Source organism: Rhinoderma darwinii, chromosome 11, assembly GCF_050947455.1.
Source record: "Rhinoderma darwinii isolate aRhiDar2 chromosome 11, aRhiDar2.hap1, whole genome shotgun sequence".
In the NCBI taxonomy this organism is placed as follows: domain Eukaryota; kingdom Metazoa; phylum Chordata; class Amphibia; order Anura; family Rhinodermatidae; genus Rhinoderma; species Rhinoderma darwinii.
The window spans coordinates 101,773,258-101,800,761 of NC_134697.1; the positions used below are offsets into that span (position 1 = coordinate 101,773,258).

At 44.6% G+C, this 27,504-nt stretch overlaps 1 protein-coding gene and 1 long non-coding RNA gene across 5 annotated transcripts in view; one reads left to right on the forward strand and one right to left on the reverse strand.

The window, feature by feature from the left end:
- LOC142663553 (centromere protein Q-like) overlaps positions 1-6,742 on the reverse strand; it is a 29,295-nt gene extending 22,553 nt beyond the window's left edge. The window contains exon 1 of one of the 4 annotated variants that reach the window (XM_075842296.1): positions 6,138-6,742. The gene's annotated coding sequence lies outside the window, so the exon portion shown is untranslated. Of the gene's footprint in view, positions 1-5,927 lie in introns of all 4 variants that reach the window. The other 3 variants (XM_075842294.1, XM_075842295.1, XM_075842297.1) reach the window with 3 other exon arrangements.
- The window catches only part of LOC142663556 (uncharacterized), a 41,041-nt gene continuing 19,478 nt past the window's right edge, over positions 5,942-27,504 (forward strand). Inside the window, exon 1 of the long non-coding RNA XR_012851106.1 lies at positions 5,942-6,586. This is a non-coding gene — a long non-coding RNA (uncharacterized LOC142663556). The remainder of the gene's footprint in view (positions 6,587-27,504) is intronic.

Below are 27,504 nucleotides of genomic sequence, written 5' to 3' on the forward strand. Positions count from 1 at the left end.
ATACACAGTGCTAGTCAGCAGTCCCCCCTATACACAGTGCCAGTCAGCAGTCCCCCTATACACAGTGCAAGGCAGCAGAGTTCCCCCCTATACATAGTGCTAGCCAGCAGAGTCCCCCTATACACAGTGCCAGTCAGCAGAGTTCCCCCCTATACACAGTGTCAGTTAGCAGAGTTCCCCCCTACACACAGTGCCACTCAGCAGTTTCCCCCTATACACAGTGCCAGTCAGCAGAGTCCCCCTATACACAGGGCCAGCCAGCAGAGTCCCCCCTATACACAGGCCAGTCAGTAGAGTTCCCCACTATACTCAGTGCCAGTCAGCAGAGTTCCCCCCTATACACAATGCCAGTCAGCAGAGTTCCCCCCTATACACAGTGCCAGTAAGCAGAGTTCCCCCCTATACACAGTGCAAGTCAGCAGAGTTCCCCCCTATACATAGTGCCAGTCAGCAGAGTTCCCCCCTATACACAGTGCCAGTCAGCAGAGTCCCCCCCTATACACAGGGCCAGTCAACAGAGTCCCCCCTATACACAGTGCCAGTCAGCAGAGTCCCCCCTATACACAGCGCAAGGCAGCAGAGTTCCCCCCTATACATAGTGCCAGTCAGCAGAGTTCCCCCCCTATACACAGTGCCAGTCAGCAGAGTCCCCCCCTATACACAGGGCCAGTCAACAGAGTCCCCCCTATACACAGTGCCAGTCAGCAGAGTCCCCCCTATACACAGTGCCAGTCAGCAGAGTTCCCTCTATGCACAGTGCCAGTCAGCAGAGTTCCCCCCTATACACAGTGGCAGTCAGAGTTCCCCACTATACTCAGTGCCAGTCAGCAAAGTTCCCCACTATACACAGTGCCAGTCAGCAGAGTCCCCCCTATACACAGTGCCAGTCAGCAGAGTTCCCCCAATACACAGTGCCAGACAGCAGTTCCCCCAATACACAGTGCCAGGCAGCAGTCCCCCCCCATACACAGTGCCAGTCAGGAGAGTCCCCCCTATACATAGTGTCAGTCAGCAGAGTCCCCCCCTATACATAGTGCCAGCCAGCAGAGTTCCCCCTATACAGTGCCTGTCAGCAGAGCGCCCCATATACACAGTTCCAGTCAGCAGAGCCCCCCTATACGCAGTGTCAGACAGCAGAGCGCCCCCTACACGCAGTGCCAGTCAGCAGAGTCCCCCCTATACACAGTGTCATATCAGCAGAGCGCCCCATATACACAGGGCCAGTCAGCAGAGTCCCCCTATACTCAGGGCCAGTCAGCAGAGTCCCCCTATACACAGTGCCAGTCAGCAGAGCCCCCCTATACACAGTGCCAGACAGCAGAGTCCCCCTATACACAGTGCCAGTCAGCAGAGCCCCCCTATACTGAGTGTCAGCAGCAGAGTTCCCCCCTATACACAGTGCCAGTCAGCAGTTCCCCCCTATACACAGTGCCAGTCAGCAGAGCCCCCCTATACACAGTGCCAGTCAGCAGAGCCCCCCTATACACAGTGCCAGTCAGCAGAGCCCCCCTATACACAGTGCCAGTCAGCAGAGTCCCCCTATACACAGTGCCAGTCAGCAGAGCCCCCCTATACGGAGTGTCAGAAGCAGAGTTCCCCCCTATACACAGTGCCAGTCAGCAGTTCCCCCCTATACACAGTGCCAGTCAGCAGAGCTCCCCCATATACACAGTGCCAGTCAGCAGAGTTCCCCCATATACACAGTGCCAGTCAGCAGAGTTCCCCCATATACAGTGCCAGTCAGCAGAGCCCCCCTATACACAGTGCCATATCAGCAGAGTTCCCCCCTATACACAGTTCCAGTCAGCAGAGTTCCACCTATATACACAGTGCCAGTCAGCAGTCCCCCCTATACACAGTGGCAGTCAGCAGAGTTCCACCTATATACACAGTGCCAGTCAGTAGAGTCCCCCCTATACTCAGTGCCAGTCAGCAGTTCCCCCCTATACACAGTGCCAGTCAGCAGAGCCCCCTATACGCAGTGTCATATCAGCAGAGCGCCCCATATACACAGGGCCAGTCAGCAGAGTCCCCCTATACTCAGGGCAAGTCAGCAGAGTCCCCCTATACACAGTGCCAGTCAGCAGAGCCCCCCCTATACGGTGTCTCAGCAGCAGAGTTCCCCCCTATACACAGTGCCAGTCAGCAGAGCCCCCCTATACACAGTGCCATATCAGCAGAGTTCCCCCCTATACACAGTGCCAGTCAGCAGAGTTCCACCTATATACACAGTGCCAGTCAGCAGAGTCCCCCCCCCCTATACACAGTGGCAGTCAGCAGAGTTCCACCTATATACACAGTGCCAGTCAGCAGAGTCTCCCCCTATACTCAGTGCCAGTCAGCAGTTCCCCCCTATACACAGTGTCAGTCAGCAGAGTTCCACCTATATACACAGTGCCAGTCAGCAGAGCCCCCCTATACTCAGTGCCAGTCAGCAGAGTTCCCCCATATACACAGTGCCAGTCAGCAGAGTTCCCACATATACAGTGCCAGTCAGCAGAGCCCCCCTATACACAGTGCCATGTCAGCAGAGTTCCCCACTATACTCAGTGCCAGTCAGCAAAGTTCCCCACTATACACAGTGCCAGTCAGCAGAGTCCCCCCTATACACAGTGCCAGTCAGCAGAGTTCCCCCAATACACAGTGCCAGACAGCAGTTCCCCCAATACACAGTGCCAGGCAGCAGTCCCCCCCCATACACAGTGCCAGTCAGGAGAGTCCCCCCTATACATAGTGTCAGTCAGCAGAGTCCCCCCCTATACATAGTGCCAGTCAGCAGAGTCCCCCCTATACATAGTGCCAGCCAGCAGAGTTCCCCCTATACAGTGCCTGTCAGCAGAGCGCCCCATATACACAGTTCCAGTCAGCAGAGCCCCCCTATACGCAGTGTCAGACAGCAGAGCGCCCCCTACACGCAGTGCCAGTCAGCAGAGTCCCCCCTATACACAGTGTCATATCAGCAGAGCGCCCCATATACACAGGGCCAGTCAGCAGAGTCCCCCTATACTCAGGGCCAGTCAGCAGAGTCCCCCTATACACAGTGCCAGTCAGCAGAGCCCCCCTATACACAGTGCCAGACAGCAGAGTCCCCCTATACACAGTGCCAGTCAGCAGAGTTCCCCCATATACACAGTGCCAGTCAGCAGAGTTCCCACATATACAGTGCCAGTCAGCAGAGCCCCCCTATACACAGTGCCATGTCAGCAGAGTTCCCCCCTATACACAGTGCCAGTCAGCAGCGTTCCACCTATATACAGAAGTGCCAGTCAGCAGAGTCCCCCCCCTATACACAGTGCCAGTCAGCAGAGTTCCACCTATATACACAGTGCCAGTCAGCAGAGCCCCCCTATACTCAGTGCCAGGCACCAGAGTTCCCCCATATACACAGTGCCAGTCAGCAGAGCCCCCCTATACTCAGTGCCAGTCAGCAGAGTTCCCCCATATACACAGTGCCAGTCAACAGAGTTCCCCCATATACACAGTGCCAGTCAGCAGAGCCCTCCTATACTCAGTGCCAGTCAGCAGAGCCCCCCTATACTCAGTGCCAGTCAGCAGAGTTCCACCTATACACAGTGCCAGTCAGCAGAGTCCCCCCTATACTCAGTGCCAGTCAGCAGATTTCCGCCTATATACTCAGTGCCAGTCAGCAGAGCCCACCTATACTCAGTGCCAGTCAGCAGAGCCCCCCTATACTCAGTGCCAGTCAGCAGAGTTCCACTTATACACAGTGCCAGCCAGCAAAGTCCCCCCTATACTCAGTGCCAGTCAGCAGATTTCCGCCTATATACTCAGTGCCAGTCAGCAGAGCCCCCCTATACACAGTGCCAGTTAGCAGAGTTCCACCTATATACACAGTGCCAGTCAGCAGAGTCTCCCCCTATACTCAGTGCCAGTCAGCAGTTCCCCCTTATACACAGTGCCAGTCAGAGTTCCACCTATATACAGTGCCAGTCAGCAGAGCCCCCCTATACTCAGTGTCAGTCAGCAGAGTTCCCCCATATACACAGTGCCAGTCAGCAGAGTTCCCACATATACAGTGCCAGTCAGCAGAGCCCCCCTATACACAGTGCCATGTCAGCAGAGTTCCCCCCTATACACAGTGCCAGCCAGCAGAGTTCCACCTATATACACAGTGCCAGTCAGCAGAGTCCCACCTATACACAGTGGCAGTCAGCAGAGTTCCACCTATATACACAGTGCCAGTCAGCAGAGTCCCCACTATACTCAGTGCCAGACAGCAGTTCCCCCCTATACACAGTGCCAGTCAGCAGAGTTCCACCTATATACACAGTGCCAGTCAGCAGAGCCCCCCTATACTCAGTGCCAGGCACCAGAGTTCCCCCATATACACAGTGCCAGTCAGCAGAGCCCCCCTATACTCAGTGCCAGTCAGCAGAGTTCCCCCATATACACAGTGCCAGTCAGCAGAGTTCCACCATATACACAGTGCCAGTCAGCAGAGCCCCCCTATACTCAGTGCCAGTCAGCAGAGCCCCCCTATACTCAGTGCCAGTCAGCAGAGTTCCACCTATACACAGTGCCAGTCAGCAGATTTCCGCCTATATACTCAGTGCCAGTCAGCAGAGTCCCCCCTATACTCAGTGCCAGTCAGCAGATTTCCGCCTATATACTCAGTGCCAGTCAGCAGAGTCCCCCCTATACTCAGTGCCAGTCAGCAGATTTCCGCCTAATCAGTGCCAGTCAGCAGAGTCCCGCCTATACTCAGTGCCAGTCAGCAGATTTCCACCTATACACAGTGCCAGTCAGAGTCCCCCCTATACTCAGTGCCAGTCAGCAGATTTACGCCTATATACTCAGTGCCAGTCAGCAGAGTCCCCCCTATACTCCGTGCCAGGCACCAGAGTTCCCCCATATACACAGTGCCAGTCAGCAGAGCCCCCCTATACTCAGTGCCAGTCAGCAGAGTTCCCCCATATACACAGTGCCAGTCAGCAGAGTTCCCCCATATACACAGTGCCAGTCAGCAGAGCACCCCTATACTCAGTGCCAGTCAGCAGAGCCCCCCTATACTCAGTACCAGTCAGCAGAGTTCCACCTATACACAGTGCCAGTCAGCAGTCCCCCCTATACTCAGTGCCAGTCAGCAGATTTCCGCCTATATACTCAGTGCCAGTCAGCAGAGTCCCCCCTATACTAAGTGCCAGTCAGCAGATTTCCGCCTATATACTCAGTGCCAGTCAGCAGAGTTCCACCTATACACAGTGCCAGTCAGCAGTCCCCCCTATACTCAGTGCCAGTCAGCAGATTTCCGCCTATATACTCAGTGCCAGTCAGCAGAGTCCCCCCTATACACAGTGCCAGTCAGCAGATTTCCGCCTATATACACAGTGCCAGATAGCAGAGTCCCCCTATACTCAGTGCCAGTCAGCAGATTTCCACCTATATACTCAGTGCCAGTCAGCAGAGCCCCCCTATACACAGTGCCAGTCAGCAGAGTCCCCCTATACACAGTGCCAGTCAGCAGAGTCCCCCTATACACAGTGCCAGTCAGCAGAGTCCCCCCTATACTCAGTGCCAGTCAGCAGAGTCCCCCTATACACAGTGCCAGTCAGCAGAGTCCCCCCTATACACAGTGCCAGTCAGCAGAGTCCCCCCTATACTCAGTGCCAGTCAGCAGATTTCCGCCTATATACACAGTGCCAGTCAGCAGAGTCCCCCTATACACAGTGCCAGTCAGCAGAGTCCCCCCTATACACAGTGCCAGTCAGCAGAGTCCCCCCTATACTCAGTGCCAGTCAGCAGAGTCCCCCCTATACTCAGTGCCAGTCAGCAGATTTCCGCCTATATACACAGTGCCAGATAGCAGAGTCCCCCCCTATACATAGTGCCAGCCAGCAGAGTTCCCCGGTATTTACTATTAACAAGTGTCAAAGTAAAACTATACGGCCGCCCCTATTCACTATGACCTGTGTGGCGGGCTCCTCTCGTTCTAGAGACCAGCAGCCACCCCTCCCCCCACCGGAGAACCGCGGCCACAGTGTGCGCGGACATCACCTCTCCCGTCACTACGCGCCACCGCTCCTCCCCCTCCTGTCTAGATGCAGTCACGTGACCCGGGCTAATCACGTGACTTACCATCCGCGTCTCCGGTTGTGGCTGGAGCAGTCCCCACTCACCAGCAGTAGGCGCGGTCTCCTGGCAACACCCCGCGAGCTGTCTACCTGGAAACACTCCCTGGAGGACTGCAGCTCACCTCTATGCTGCTGCGTTCTATCTAGTGTACATTACGGAGGACTGACAGCAGGGGGAGCTGCAGCGGAGAAGAGTGATTTCTGGTGCATAACAAGAAATACACGGGGGAAGGAGATCCTGGAGCACACGTCTATATGTTCCTCGATTTGAGTATTGAGCAGTTCCGGCCGCCCCGCTCAGTGAAGCGGAGCCGTCGCTTTATGAGGCCGTCGTGCCACGACCCGCGCTTGTGCTACGCGCGTTTATTTTTGAAGTGACTTCCGAGCTGTGCTTCCTATAACGCGTCCGGGCTGCTACAAGTGCGCTGTGTGATTGGTTCCTAGTCCGCAGGACAGCGTTACTTAGGAAGTGTCTGAAGAGCGGCGAGCAGCAGGTAATAGCCCGGCGCCGCACATTGTGGTCCCGTCTGCCAGTGGTCTTCTAGTCGTCGCCATCTTATAGTACTTGGCGGTGCCCTGTGTAATAATGATGAGCCGGGCGCGTTACATAATTCTGGAGTTCAGTGAGCCCTGCCCCATCCCCCAGCCCTGGTTATTAGCCACGTAATACGGGTGTGACGGAAACGGTTCAGCAGTTGTCCATAGCAACCAATCAGCTTCCTGCTTTCACTCTACTAAGAGCCTCTCACAAATGAGAGCTGACATAGGATTGGTTGTTCCTACTTTCTCTTGATAAAGCTCCCCAATACCAGTAGTCCTATGTACGAGGTGAGGGGTGCGGCATCCAATCCAGCGCCACGATACTCTACTACACCGTACATGTATGACATCACCGGAGATAATTACCACATGATACCGTACATGACATCACCGGACATAATTACTACATGATACCGTACATGTCATCACCAGGAGATAATTACCACATGATACTGTACATGACATCACCGGAGCTAATTACCACATGATACTGTACATGACATCACAGGAGATAATTACCACATGATACTGTACATGACATCACCGGAGCTAATTACCACATGATACCGTACATGACATCACCAGGAGATCATTACCACATGATACCGTACATGTCATCACCAGGAGATAATTACCACATGATACCGTACATGACATCACCAGGAGATAATTACCACATGATACCGTACATGACATCACCAGGAGATAATTACCACATGATACCGTACATGACATCACCAGGATATAATTACCACATGATACCGTACATGACATCACCGGACATAATTACCACATGATACCGTACATGTCATCACCAGGAGATAATTACCACATGATACCGTACATGACATCACCAGGATATAATTACCACATGATACCGTACATGTCATCACCAGGAGATAATTACCACATGATACCGTACATGTCATCACCAGAGATAATTACCACATGATACCGTACATGTCATCACCAGGAGATAATTACCACATGATACCGTACATGACATCACCAGGATATAATTACCACATGATACCGTACATGACATCACCAGGATATAATTACCACATGATACCGTACATGACATCACCGGACATAATTACCACATGATACTGTACATGACATCACCAGGAGATAATCACCACATGATACCGTACATGACATCACCAGGAGATAATTACCACATGATACCGTACATGACATCACCGGAGATAATTACCACATGATACCGTACATGACATCACCAGGAGATAATTACCACATGATACCGTACATGACATCACCAGGAGATAATTACCACATGATACCGTACATGACATCACCAGGAGATCATTGCCACATGATACCGTACATGACATCACCAGGAGATAATTACCACATGATACCGTACATGACATCACCAGGAGATAATTACCACATGATATACCGTACATGACATCACCAGGAGATAATTACCACATGATACCGTACATGACATCACAGGAGATAATTACCACATGATATACCGTACATGACATCACCAGGAGATAATTACCACATGATACCGTACATGACATCACCAGGAGATCATTGCCACATGATACCGTACATGACATCACCGGAGATACTTACCACATGATACCGTACATGACATCACCAGGAGATAATTACCACATGATACTGTACATGTCATCACCAGGAGATAATTACCACATGATACCATACATGACATCACCGGAGATAATTACCACATGATACCGTACATGTCATCACCGGAGATAATTACCACATGATACCGTACATGACATCACCAGGAGATAATTACCACATGATACCGTACATGACATCACCAGGAGATAATTACCACATGATACCGTACATGTCATCACCAGGAGATAATTACCACATGATACCGTACATGACATCACCAGGAGATAATTACCACATGATACCGTACATGACATCACCAGGAGATCATTGCCACATGATACCGTACATGACATCACCAGGAGATAATTACCACATGATACCGTACATGACATCACCGGAGATAATTACCACATGATACCGTACATGTCATCACCAGAGATAATTACCACATGATACCGTACATGACATCACCAGGATATAATTACCACATGATACCGTACATGTCATCACCAGGAGATAATTACCACATGATACCGTACATGACATCACCAGAGATAATTACCACATGATACCGTACATGTATGACATCACCAGGAGATAATTACCACATGATACTGTGCATGACATCACCAGGACATAATTACCACATGATACCGTACATGACATCACCGGAGATAATTACCACATGATACTGTGCATGTCATCACCAGGACATAATTACCACATGATACCGTACATGACATCACCGGAGATAATTACCACATGATACTGTGCATGTCATCACCAGGATATAATTACCACATGATACCGTACATGTCATCACCAGGAGATAATTACCACATGATACCGTACATGTCATCACCAGGAGATAATTACCACATGATACCGTACATGACATCACCGGAGATAATTACCACATGATACCGTACATGTCATCACCAGGAGATAATTACCACATGATACCGTACATGTCATCACAGGAGATAATTACCACATGATACCGTACATGACATCACCAGGAGATAATTACCACATGATACCGTACATGACATCACCGGAGATAATTACCACATGATACCGTACATGTCATCACCAGGAGATAATTACCACATGATACCGTACATGTCATCACCAGGAGATAATTACCACATGATACCGTACATGTCATCACCAGGAGATAATTACCACATGATACCGTACATGTCATCACAGGAGATAATTACCACATGATACCGTACATGACATCACCAGGATATAATTACCACATGATACCGTACATGTCATCACCAGGAGATAATTACCACATGATACCGTACATGACATCACCAGGAGATAATTACCACATGATACCGTACATGACATCACCGGAGATAATTACCACATGATACCGTACATGACATCACCAGGAGATAATTACCATATGATACCGTACATGTCATCACCAGGAGATAATTACCACATGATACCGTACATGTCATCACCAGGAGATAATTACCACATGATACCGTACATGTCATCACAGGAGATAATTACCACATGATACCGTACATGTCATCACCGGAGATAATTACCACATGATACCGTACATGTCATCACAGGAGATAATTACCACATGATACCGTACATGTCATCACCAGGAGATAATTACCACATGATACCGTACATGACATCACCGGGAGATAATTACCACATGATACCGTACATGTCATCACCAGGAGATAATTACCACATGATACCGTACATGACATCACCAGGAGATAATTACCACATGATACCGTACATGTCATCACCGGAGATAATTACCACATGATACCGTACATGTATGACATCACCAGGAGATAATTACCACATGATACCGTACATGACATCACCAGGAGATCATTGCCACATGATACCGTACATGACATCACCAGGAGATAATTACCACATGATACCGTACATGTCATCACAGGAGATAATTACCACATGATACCGTACATGTCATCACCAGGAGATAATTACCACATGATACCGTACATGACATCACCAGGAGATAATTACCACATGATACCGTACATGTCATCACAGGAGATAATTACCACATGATACCGTACATGTCATCACCAGGATATAATTACCACATGATACCGTACATGACATCACCAGGAGATAATTACCACATGATACCGTACATGACATCACCGGAGATAATTACCACATGATACCGTACATGTCATCACCAGGAGATAATCACAACATGATACCGTACATGACATCACAGGAGATAATTACCACATGATACCGTACATGTCATCACCAGGAGATAATTACCACATGATACCGTACATGTCATCACCAGGAGATAATTACCACATGATACCGTACATGACATCACCAGGAGATAATTACCACATGATACCGTACATGTCATCACCAGGAGATAATTACCACATGATACCGTACATGACATCACCGGAGATAATTACCACATGATACCGTACATGTCATCACCAGAGATAATTACCACATGATACCGTACATGTCATCACCAGAGATTATTACCACATGATACCGTACATGTCATCACCAGGATATAATTACCACATGATACCGTACATGTCATCACCAGGAGATAATTACCACATGATGCCGTACATGACATCACCAGGAGATAATTACCACATGATACCGTACATGACATCACAGGAGATAATTACCACATGATACCGTACATGACATCACAGGAGATAATTACCACATGATACCGTACATGACATCACAGGAGATAATTACCACATGATACCGTACATGTCATCACCAGGAGATAATTACCACATGATACCGTACATGTCATCACCAGGAGATAATTACCACATGATACCGTACATGTCATCACCAGGAGATAATTACCACATGATACCGTACATGTCATCACCAGGAGATAATTACCACATGATACCGTACATGACATCACCAGGAGATAATTACCACATGATACCGTACATGTCATCACCGGAGATAATTACCACATGATACCGTACATGTCATCACCAGAGATTATTACCACATGATACCGTACATGTCATCACCAGGAGATAATTACCACATGATACCGTACATGACATCACAGGAGATAATTACCACATGATACCGTACATGTCATCACCAGGAGATAATTACCACATGATACCGTACATGTCATCACCAGGAGATAATTACCACATGATACCGTACATGACATCACAGGAGATAATTACCACATGATACCGTACATGTCATCACCAGGAGATAATTACCACATGATACCGTACATGTCATCACCAGGAGATAATTACCACATGATACCGTACATGTCATCACCAGGAGATAATTACCACATGATACCGTACATGTCATTTACCAGGAGATAATTACCACATGATACCGTACATGACATCACCAGGAGATAATTACCACATGATACCGTACATGTCATCACCGGAGATAATTACCACATGATACCGTACATGTCATCACCAGGAGATAATTACCACATGATACCGTACATGACATCACAGGAGATAATTACCACATGATACCGTACATGACATCACCGGAGCTAATTACCACATGATACCGTACATGTCATCACCGGAGATAATTACCACATGATACCGTACATGTCATCACCAGGAGATAATTACCACATGATACCGTACATGACATCACCAGGAGATAATTACCACATGATACCGTACATGTCATCACCAGGAGATAATTACCACATGATACCGTACATGACATCACCAGGAGATCATTGCCACATGATACCGTACATGACATCACCAGGAGATAATTACCACATGATACCGTACATGACATCACCGGAGATAATTACCACATGATACCGTACATGACATCACAGGAGATAATTACCACATGATACCGTACATGTCATCACAGGAGATAATTACCACATGATACCGTACATGACATCACCAGGAGATAATTACCACATGATACCGTACATGTCATCACCAGGAGATCATTGCCACATGATACCGTACATGTCATCACCAGGAGATAATTACCACATGATACTGTACATGTCATCACCAGGAGATAATTACCACATGATACCGTACATGTCATCACCAGGAGATAATTACCACATGATACCGTACATGACATCACCGGAGATAATTACCACATGATACCGTACATGACATCACCGGAGATAATTACCACATGATACTGTACATGTCATCACCGGGAGATAATTACCACATGATACTGTGCATGACATCACCAGGAGATAATTACCACATGATACCGTACATGACATCACCAGGAGATAATTACCACATGATACCGTACATGTCATCACCAGGAGATAATTACCACATGATACCGTACATGTCATCACCGGAGATAATTACCACATGATACCGTACATGACATCACCAGGAGATAATTACCACATGATACCGTACATGTATGACATCACCGGAGATAATTACCACATAATACCGTACATGTCATCACCAGGAGATAATTACCACATGATACCGTACATGTCATCACCAGGAGATAATTACCACATGATACCGTACATGACATCACCAGGAGATAATTACCACATGATACCGTACATGTCATCACCAGAGATAATTACCACATGATACCGTACATGACATCACCAGGAGATAATTACCACATGATACTGTACATGTCATCACCAGGAGATAATTACCACATGATACCGTACATGTCATCACCAGGAGATAATTACCACATGATACCGTACATGTCATCACCAGGAGATAATTACCACATGATACCGTACATGTCATCACCAGGAGATAATTACCACATGATACCGTACATGACATCACCGGAGATAATTACCACATGATACCGTACATGTCATCACCAGGAGATAATTACCACATGATACCGTACATGACATCACCAGGAGATAATTACCACATGATACCGTACATGACATCACCGTAGATAATAACCACATGATACCGTACATGTCATCACCAGGAGATAATTACCACATGATACCGTACATGTCATCACCAGGAGATAATTACCACATGATACCGTACATGACATCACCGGAGATAATTACCACATGATATCGTACATGTCATCACCAGGAGATAATTACCACATGATACCGTACATGTCATCACCAGGAGATAATTACCACATGATACCGTACATGTCATCACCAGGAGATAATTACCACATGATACCGTACATGACATCACCAGGAGATAATTACCACATGATACCGTACATGTCATCACCAGAGATAATTACCACATGATACCGTACATGTCATCACCAGAGATAATTACCACATGATACCGTACATGTCATCACCAGGAGATAATTACCACATGATACCGTACATGTCATCACCAGGAGATAATTACCACATGATACCGTACATGACATCACCAGGAGATAATTACCACATGATACCGTACATGTCATCACCAGGAGATAATTACCACATGATACCGTACATGTCATCACCAGAGATAATTACCACATGATACCGTACATGACATCACCAGGAGATAATTACCACATGATACCGTACATGTCATCACCAGGAGATAATTACCACATGATACCGTACATGACATCACCGGAGATAATTACCACATGATACCGTACATGTCATCACCAGGAGATAATTACCACATGATACCGTACATGTCATCACCAGGAGATAATTACCACATGATACCGTACATGTCATCACCAGGAGATCATTACCACATGATACCGTACATGACATCACCAGGAGATAATTACCACATGATACCGTACATGTCATCACAGGAGATAATTACCACATGATACCGTACATGTCATCACCAGGATATAATTACCACATGATACCGTACATGACATCACCAGGAGATAATTACCACATGATACCGTACATGTCATCACCAGGAGATAATTACCACATGATACCGTACATGACATCACCGGAGATAATTACCACATGATACCGTACATGACATCACCAGGAGATAATTACCACATGATACCGTACATGACCTCACCAGGAGATAATTACCACATGATACTGTACATGACATCACCAGGAGATAATTACCACATGATACCGTACATGTCATCACCAGGAGATAATTACCACATGATACCGTACATGACATCACCAGGAGATAATCACAACATGATACTGTACATGACATCACCGGAGATAATTACCACATGATACCGTACATGTCATCACCAGGAGATAATTACCACATGATACTGTACATGACATCACCAGAGATAATTACCACATGATACCGTACATGACATCACAGGAGATAATTACCACATGATACCGTACATGTCATCACCAGGAGATAATTACCACATGATACCGTACATGACATCACCGGGAGATAATTACCACATGATGCCGTACATGTCATCACCGGAGATAATTACCACATGATATACCGTACATGTCATCACCGGAGATAATTACCACATGATACCGTACATGACATCACCGGAGATAATTACCACATGATACCGTACATGTCATCACCAGGAGATAATTACCACATGATACCGTACATGACATCACCAGGAGATAATTACCACATGATACCGTACATGACATCACAGGAGATAATTACCACATGATACCGTACATGACATCACAGGAGATAATTACCACATGATACCGTACATGTCATCACCAGGAGATAATTACCACATGATACTGTGCATGACATCACCAGGATATAATTACCACATGATACCGTACATGACATCACAGGAGATAATTACCACATGATACCGTACATGACATCACCGGAGATAATTACCACATGATACCGTACATGTCATCACCAGGAGATAATTACCACATGATACCGTACATGACATCACCAGGAGATAATTACCACATGATACCGTACATGTCATCACCGGAGATAATTACCACATGATACCGTACATGTCATCACCAGGAGATAATTACCACATGATACCGTACATGTCATCACCAGGAGATAATTACCACATGATACCGTACATGTCATCACCAGGAGATAATTACCACATGATACCGTACATGTCATCACCAGGAGATAATTACCACATGATACCGTACATGACATCACCAGGAGATAATTACCACATGATACCGTACATGTCATCACCGGAGATAATTACCACATGATACCGTACATGTCATCACCAGAGATTATTACCACATGATACCGTACATGTCATCACCAGGAGATAATTACCACATGATACCGTACATGTCATCACCAGGAGATAATTACCACATGATACCGTACATGACATCACAGGAGATAATTACCACATGATACCGTACATGTCATCACCAGGAGATAATTACCACATGATACCGTACATGTCATCACCAGGAGATAATTACCACATGATACCGTACATGTCATCACCAGGAGATAATTACCACATGATACCGTACATGTCATCACCAGGAGATAATTACCACATGATACCGTACATGACATCACCAGGAGATAATTACCACATGATACCGTACATGTCATCACCGGAGATAATTACCACATGATACCGTACATGTCATCACCAGGAGATAATTACCACATGATACCGTACATGACATCACAGGAGATAATTACCACATGATACCGTACATGACATCACCGGAGCTAATTACCACATGATACCGTACATGTCATCACCGGAGATAATTACCACATGATACCGTACATGTCATCACCAGGAGATAATTACCACATGATACCGTACATGACATCACCAGGAGATAATTACCACATGATACCGTACATGTCATCACCAGGAGATAATTACCACATGATACCGTACATGACATCACCAGGAGATCATTGCCACATGATACCGTACATGACATCACCAGGAGATAATTACCACATGATACCGTACATGACATCACCGGAGATAATTACCACATGATACCGTACATGACATCACAGGATATAATTACCACATGATACCGTACATGTCATCACAGGAGATAATTACCACATGATACCGTACATGACATCACCAGGAGATAATTACCACATGATACCGTACATGTCATCACCAGGAGATCATTGCCACATGATACCGTACATGTCATCACCAGGAGATAATTACCACATGATACTGTACATGTCATCACCAGGAGATAATTACCACATGATACCGTACATGTCATCACCAGGAGATAATTACCACATGATACCGTACATGACATCACCGGAGATAATTACCACATGATACCGTACATGACATCACCGGAGATAATTACCACATGATACTGTACATGTCATCACCAGGAGATAATTACCACATGATACCGTACATGTCATCACCGGAGATAATTACCACATGATACCGTACATGTCATCACCGGGAGATAATTACCACATGATACCGTACATGTCATCACCAGGAGATAATTACCACATGATACTGTACATGTCATCACCGGAGATAATTACCACATGATCCCGTACATGTCATCACCAGGAGATAATTACCACATGATACCGTACATGACATCACCGGAGATAATTACCACATGATACTGTGCATGACATCACCAGGAGATAATTACCACATGATACCGTACATGACATCACCAGGAGATAATTACCACATGATACCGTACATGTCATCACCAGGAGATAATTACCACATGATACCGTACATGTCATCACCGGAGATAATTACCACATGATACCGTACATGACATCACCAGGAGATAATTACCACATGATACCGTACATGTATGACATCACCGGAGATAATTACCACATAATACCGTACATGTCATCACCAGGAGATAATTACCACATGATACCGTACATGTCATCACCAGGAGATAATTACCACATGATACCGTACATGACATCACCAGGAGATAATTACCACATGATACCGTACATGTCATCACCAGAGATAATTACCACATGATACCGTACATGACATCACCAGGAGATAATTACCACATGATACTGTACATGTCATCACCAGGAGATAATTACCACATGATACCGTACATGTCATCACCAGGAGATAATTACCACATGATACCGTACATGTCATCACCAGGAGATAATTACCACATGATACCGTACATGTCATCACCAGGAGATAATTACCACATGATACCGTACATGACATCACCGGAGATAATTACCACATGATACCGTACATGTCATCACCAGGAGATAATTACCACATGATACCGTACATGACATCACCAGGAGATAATTACCACATGATACCGTACATGACATCACCGTAGATAATAACCACATGATACCGTACATGTCATCACCAGGAGATAATTACCACATGATACCGTACATGACATCACCGGAGATAATTACCACATGATATCGTACATGTCATCACCAGGAGATAATTACCACATGATACCGTACATGTCATCACCAGGAGATAATTACCACATGATACCGTACATGTCATCACCAGGAGATAATTACCACATGATACCGTACATGACATCACCAGGAGATAATTACCACATGATACCGTACATGTCATCACCAGAGATAATTACCACATGATACCGTACATGTCATCACCAGAGATAATTACCACATGATACCGTACATGTCATCACCAGGAGATAATTACCACATGATACCGTACATGTCATCACCAGGAGATAATTACCACATGATACCGTACATGACATCACCAGGAGATAATTACCACATGATACCGTACATGTCATCACCAGGAGATAATTACCACATGATACCGTACATGTCATCACCAGAGATAATTACCACATGATACCGTACATGACATCACCAGGAGATAATTACCACATGATACCGTACATGTCATCACCAGGAGATAATTACCACATGATACCGTACATGACATCACCGGAGATAATTACCACATGATACCGTACATGTCATCACCAGGAGATAATTACCACATGATACCGTACATGTCATCACCAGGAGATAATTACCACATGATACCGTACATGTCATCACCAGGAGATCATTACCACATGATACCGTACATGACATCACCAGGAGATAATTACCACATGATACCGTACATGTCATCACAGGAGATAATTACCACATGATACCGTACATGTCATCACCAGGATATAATTACCACATGATACCGTACATGACATCACCAGGAGATAATTACCACATGATACCGTACATGTCATCACCAGGAGATAATTACCACATGATACCGTACATGACATCACCGGAGATAATTACCACATGATACCGTACATGACATCACCAGGAGATAATTACCACATGATACCGTACATGACCTCACCAGGAGATAATTACCACATGATACTGTACATGACATCACCAGGAGATAATTACCACATGATACCGTACATGTCATCACCAGGAGATAATTACCACATGATACCGTACATGTCATCACCAGGAGATAATTACCACATGATACCGTACATGTCATCACCAGGAGATAATTACCACATGATACCGTACATGTCATCACCAGGAGATAATTACCACATGATACCGTACATGTCATCACCAGGAGATAATTACCACATGATACCGTACATGACATCACCAGGAGATAATCACAACATGATACTGTACATGACATCACCGGAGATAATTACCACATGATACCGTACATGTCATCACCAGGAGATAATTACCACATGATACTGTACATGACATCACCAGAGATAATTACCACATGATACCGTACATGACATCACAGGAGATAATTACCACATGATACCGTACATGTCATCACCAGGAGATAATTACCACATGATACCGTACATGACATCACCGGGAGATAATTACCACATGATGCCGTACATGTCATCACCGGAGATAATTACCACATGATATACCGTACATGTCATCACCGGAGATAATTACCACATGATACCGTACATGACATCACCGGAGATAATTACCACATGATACCGTACATGTCATCACCAGGAGATAATTACCACATGATACCGTACATGTCATCACCAGGAGATAATTACCACATGATACCGTACATGTCATCACCAGGAGATAATTACCACATGATACCGTACATGTCATCACCAGGAGATAATTACCACATGATACCGTACATGTCATCACCAGGAGATAATTACCACATGATACCGTACATGTCATCACCAGGAGATAATTACCACATGATACCGTACATGACATCACCAGGAGATAATTACCACATGATACCGTACATGACATCACCAGGAGATAATTACCACATGATACCGTACATGTCATCACAGGAGATCATTACCACATGATACTGTACATGTCATCACCGGAGATAATTACCACATGATACCGTACATGTCATCACCAGGAGATAATTACCACATGATACCGTACATGTCATCACCAGGAGATAATTACCACATGATACTGTACATGACATCACCAGAGATAATTACCACATGATACCGTACATGACATCACCAGGAGATACTTACCATATGATACCGTACATGACATCACCAGGATATAATTACCACATGATACCGTACATGTCATCACCAGGAGATAATTACCACATGATACTGTACATGTCATCACCAGGAGATAATTACCACATGATACCGTACATGATATCACCAGGAGATAATTACCACATGATACCGTACATGTCATCACCAGGAGATAATTACCACATGATACCGTACATGTCATCACCAGGAGATAATTACCACATGATACCGTACATGACATCACAGGAGATAATTACCACATGATACCGTACATGACATCACCAGGAGATAATTACCACATGATACCGTACATGACATCACCAGGAGATAATTACCACATGATACCATACATGACATCACCGGAGATAATTACCACATGATACCGTACATGACATCACCAGGAGATAATTACCACATGATACCGTACATGACATCACCAGGAGATAATTACCACATGATACCGTACATGACATCACCGGAGATAATTACCACATGATACCGTACATGACATCACCAGGAGATAATTACCACATGATACCGTACATGTCATCACCAGGAGATAATTACCACATGATACTGTACATGACATCACCGGAGGTAATTACCACATGATACTGTACATGACATCACCGGAGGTAATTACCACATGATACCGTACATGTCATCACCAGGAGATAATTACCACAGGATACTGTACATGTCACCACCAGGAGATAATTACCACATGATACTGTACATGTCATCACCAGGAGATAATTACCACATGATACTGTACATGACATCACCGGAGGTAATTACCACATGATACCGTACATGTCATCACCGGAGATAATTACCACATGATACCGTACATGTCATCACCGGAGATAATTACCACATGATACTGTACATGTCATCACCAGGAGATAATTACCACATGATACCGTACATGACATCACCGGAGATACTTACCACATGATACCGTACATGTCATCACAGGAGATAATTACCACATGATACCGTACATGTCATCACCAGGAGATAATCACAACATGATACTGTACATGTCATCACCGGAGATAATTACCACATGATACCGTACATGACATCACCAGGAGATAATTACCACATGATACCGTACATGACCTCACCAGAGATAATTACCACATGATACCGTACATGTCATCACCAGGAGATAATCACAACATGATACTGTACATGTCATCACCGGAGATAATTACCACATGATACCGTACATGACATCACCAGGAGATAATTACCACATGATACCGTACATGTCATCACCAGGAGATAATTACCACATGATACCGTACATGTCATCACCAGGAGATAATTACCACATGATACCGTACATGACATCACCGGAGATAATTACCACATGATACCGTACATGTCATCACCAGGAGATAATTACCACATGATACCGTACATGACATCACCAGGAGATACTTACCACATGATACCGTACATGACATCACCAGGAGATAATTACCACATGATACCGTACATGTCATCACCAGGATATAATTACCACATGATACCGTACATGTCATCACCAGGAGATAATTACCACATGATACCGTACATGTCATCACCAGGAGATAATTACCACATGATACCGTACATGACATCACAGGAGATAATTACCACATGATACCGTACATGACATCACCAGGAGATAATTACCACATGATACTGTACATGTCATCACCAGGAGATAATTACCACATGATACCGTACATGTCATCACCAGGAGATAATTACCACATGATACCGTACATGTCATCACCAGGAGATAATTACCACATGATACCGTACATGTCATCACCAGGAGATAATTACCACATGATACCGTACATGACATCACCAGAGATAATTACCACATGATACCGTACATGACATCACCAGGAGATAATTACCACATGATACCGTACATGACATCACCAGGAGATAATTACCACATGATACCGTACATGACATCACCAGGAGATAATTACCACATGATACCGTACATGTCATCACCAGAGATTATTACCACATGATACCGTACATGTCATCACCAGGAGATAATTACCACATGATACCGTACATGTCATCACCAGGAGATAATTACCACATGATACCGTACATGACATCACCGGAGATAATTACCACATGATACCGTACATGACATCACCAGGAGATAATTACCACATGATACCCGTACATGACCTCACCAGGAGATAATTACCACATGATACCGTACATGTCATCACCAGGAGATAATTACCACATGATACCGTACATGTCATCACCAGGAGATAATTACCACATGATACCGTACATGACATCACCAGGAGATAATTACCACATGATACCGTACATGACATCACCAGAGATAATTACCACATGATACCGTACATGACATCACCAGGAGATAATTACCACATGATACCGTACATGTCATCACCAGGAGATAATTACCACATGATACCGTACATGTCATCACCAGGAGATAATTACCACATGATACCGTACATGACATCACCGGAGATAATTACCACATGATACCGTACATGACATCACCAGGAGATAATTACCACATGATACCCGTACATGACCTCACCAGGAGATAATTACCACATGATACCGTACATGTCATCACCAGGAGATAATTACCACATGATACCGTACATGTCATCACCAGGAGATAATTACCACATGATACCGTACATGACATCACCGGAGATAATTACCACATGATACCCGTACATGACCTCACCAGGAGATAATTACCACATGATACCGTACATGTCATCACCAGGAGATAATTACCACATGATACCGTACATGTCATCACCAGGAGATAATTACCACATGATACCGTACATGTCATCACCAGGAGATAATTACCACATGATACCGTACATGACATCACCAGGAGATAATTACCACATGATACCGTACATGACATCACCAGAGATAATTACCACATGATACCGTACATGACATCACCAGGAGATAATTACCACATGATACCGTACATGTCATCACCAGGAGATAATTACCACATGATACCGTACATGTCATCACCAGGAGATAATTACCACATGATACCGTACATGCCATCACCAGGAGATAATTACCTCATGATACTGTGCATGTCATCACCAGGAGATAATTACCACATGATACCGTACATGTCATCACCGGAGATAATTACCACATGATACCGTACATGTCATCACCAGGAGATAATTACCACATGATACCGTACATGACCTCACCAGAGATAATTACCACATGATACCGTACATGTCATCACCAGGAGATAATTACCACATGATACCGTACATGTCATCACCAGGAGATAATTACCACATGATACCGTACATGACATCACCAGGAGATAATTACCACATGATACCGTACATGTCATCACCAGGAGATAATTACCACATGATACCGTACATGTCATCACCAGGAGATAATTACCACATGATACCATACATGACATCACCGGAGATAATTACCACATGATACCGTACATGACATCACCAGGAGATAATTACCACATGATACCCGTACATGACCTCACCAGGAGATAATTACCACATGATACCGTACATGTCATCACCAGGAGATAATTACCACATGATACTGTACATGACATCACCAGGAGATAATTACCACATGATACCGTACATGTCATCACCGGAGATAATTACCACATGATACTGTACATGACATCACCAGGAGATAATTACCACATGATACCGTACATGACATCACCAGGAGATAATTACCACATGATACCGTACATGTCATCACCGGAGATAATTACCACATGATACCGTACATGTCATCACCAGGAGATAATTACCACATGATACCGTACATGACCTCACCAGAGATAATTACCACATGATACCGTACATGTCATCACCAGGAGATAATTACCACATGATACCGTACATGTCATCACCAGGAGATAATTACCACATGATACCGTACATGACATCACCAGGAGATAATTACCACATGATACCGTACATGACATCACCAGGAGATAATTACCACATGATACCGTACATGTCATCACCAGGAGATAATCACAACATGATACCGTACATGTCATCACCGGAGATAATTACCACATGATACCGTACATGACATCACCAGAGATAATTACCACATGATACCGTACATGTATGACATCACCAGGAGATAATTACCACATGATACCGTACATGACATCACCAGGAGATAATTACCACATGATACCGTACATGACATCACCGGAGATAATTACCACATGATACCGTACATGACATCACCGGAGATAATTACCACAGGATACCGTACATGACATCACCAGGAGATAATTACCACATGATATACCGTACATGACATCACCAGGAGATAATTACCACATGATACCGTACATGACATCACCAGGAGATAATTACCACATGATACTGTACATGTCATTACCAGAGATAATTACCACATGATACCGTACATGACATCACCGGAGATAATTACCACATGATACCGTACATGTCATCACCAGGAGATAATTACCACATGATACCGTACATGTCATCACCAGGAGATAATTACCACATGATACCGTACATGACATCACCGGAGATAATTACCACATGATACCGTACATGTCATCACCGGAGGTAATTACCACATGATACCGTACATGACCTCACCAGGAGATAATTACCACATGATACCGTACATGTCATCACCAGGAGATAATTACCACATGATACCGTACATGACATCACCGGAGATAATTACCACATGATACCGTACATGTCATCACCAGGAGATAATTACCACATGATACCGTACATGACCTCACCAGGAGATAATTACCACATGATACCGTACATGTCATCACCGGAGGTAATTACCACATGATACCGTACATGTCATCACCGGAGGTAATTACCACATGATACCGTACATGTCATCACCAGGAGATAATTACCACATGATACCGTACATGACATCACCGGGTGATAATTACCACATGATACCGTACATGTCATCACCAGGAGATAATTACCACATGATACCGTACATGACATCACCGGAGCTAATTACCACATGATACCGTACATGTCATCACCAGAGATAATTACCACATGATACCGTACATGATATCACCAGGAGATAATTACCACATGATACCGTACATGACATCACCAGGAGATAATTACCACATGATACCGTACATGTCATCACCAGGAGATAATTACCACATGATACCGTACATGACATCACCAGGAGATAATTACCACATGATACCGTACATGTCATCACCAGGATATAATTACCACATGATACCGTACATGACATCACCGGAGATAATTACCACATGATACCGTACATGTATGACATCACCAGGAGATAATTACCACATGATACCGTACATGACATCACCAGAGATAATTACCACATGATACCGTACATGACATCACCAGGAGATAATTACCACATGATACCGTACATGTATGACATCACCAGAGATAATTACCACATGATACCGTACATGACATCACCAGAGATAATTACCACATGATACCGTACATGACATCACCAGGAGATAATTACCACATGATACCGTACATGTCATCACCAGGAGATAATTACCACATGATACCGTACATGACATCACCAGGAGATAATTACCACATGATACCGTACATGTCATCACCAGGAGATAATTACCACATGATACCGTACATGACATCACCAGGAGATAATTACCACATGATACCGTACATGACATCACAGGAGATAATTACCACATGATACCGTACATGACATCACCAGGAGGTACTTACCACATGATACCGTACATGTCATCACCAGGAGATAATTACCACATGATACCGTACATGTCATCACCAGGATATAATTACCACATGATACCGTACATGACATCACCAGGAGATAATTACCACATGATACTGTACATGACATCACCAGGAGATAATTACCACATGATACCGTACATGACATCACCGGAGATACTTACCACATGATACCGTACATGACATCACCAGGAGATAATTACCACATGATACCGTACATGACATCACCAGGAGATAATTACCACATGATACCGTACATGTCATCACCGGGAGATAATTACCACATGATACCGTACATGTCATCACCGGAGCGGAGATAATTACCACATGATACCGTACATGTCATCACCAGGAGATAATTACCACATGATACCGTACATGACATCACCAGGATATAATTACCACATGATACCGTATATGACATCACCAGGAAATAATTACCACATGATACCGTACATGTCATCACCAGGAGATAATTACCACATGATACCGTACATGTCATCACCAGGAGATAATTACCACATGATACCGTACATGACATCACAGGAGATAATTACCACATGATACCGTACATGACATCACAGGAGATAATTACCACATGATACCGTACATGACATCACCGGAGATACTTACCACATGATACCGTACATGACATCACCAGGAGATAATTACCACATGATACCGTACATGACATCACCAGGAGATAATTACCACATGATACCGTACATGTCATCACCGGGAGATAATTACCACATGATACCGTACATGTCATCACCGGAGCGGAGATAATTACCACATGATACCGTACATGTCATCACCAGGAGATAATTACCACATGATACCGTACATGACATCACCAGGATATAATTACCACATGATACCGTATATGACATCACCAGGAAATAATTACCACATGATACCGTACATGTCATCACCAGGAGATAATTACCACATGATACCGTACATGTCATCACCAGGAGATAATTACCACATGATACCGTACATGACATCACAGGAGATAATTACCACATGATACCGTACATGACATCACAGGAGATAATTACCACATGATACCGTACATGACATCACAGGAGATAATTACCACATGATACCGTACATGTCATCACCGGAGATAATTACCACATGATACCGTACATGACATCACCAGGAGATAATTACCACATGATACCGTACATGTCATCACCAGGAGATAATTACCACATGATACCGTACATGACATCACCAGGAGATAATTACCACATGATACCGTACATGACATCACCAGGAGATAATTACCACATGATACCGTACATGACATCACCAGGAGATAATTACCACATGATACCGTACATGTCATCACCAGGAGATAATTACCACATGATACCGTACATGTCATCACCAGGAGATAATTACCACATGATACCGTACATGTATGACATCACCAGAGATAATTACCACATGATACCGTACATGTCATCACCAGGAGATAATTACCACATGATACCGTACATGTCATCACCAGGAGATAATTACCACATGATACCGTACATGACATCACAGGAGATAATTACCACATGATACCGTACATGTCATCACCAGGAGATAATTACCACATGATACCGTACATGACATCACCGGAGATAATTACCACATGATACTGTACATGTCATCACCAGGAGATAATTACCACATGATACCGTACATGACATCACCGGAGATAATTACCACATGATACCGTACATGACATCACCAGGAGATAATTACCACATGATACCGTACATGTCATCACCAGGAGATAATTACCACATGATACCGTACATGTCATCAC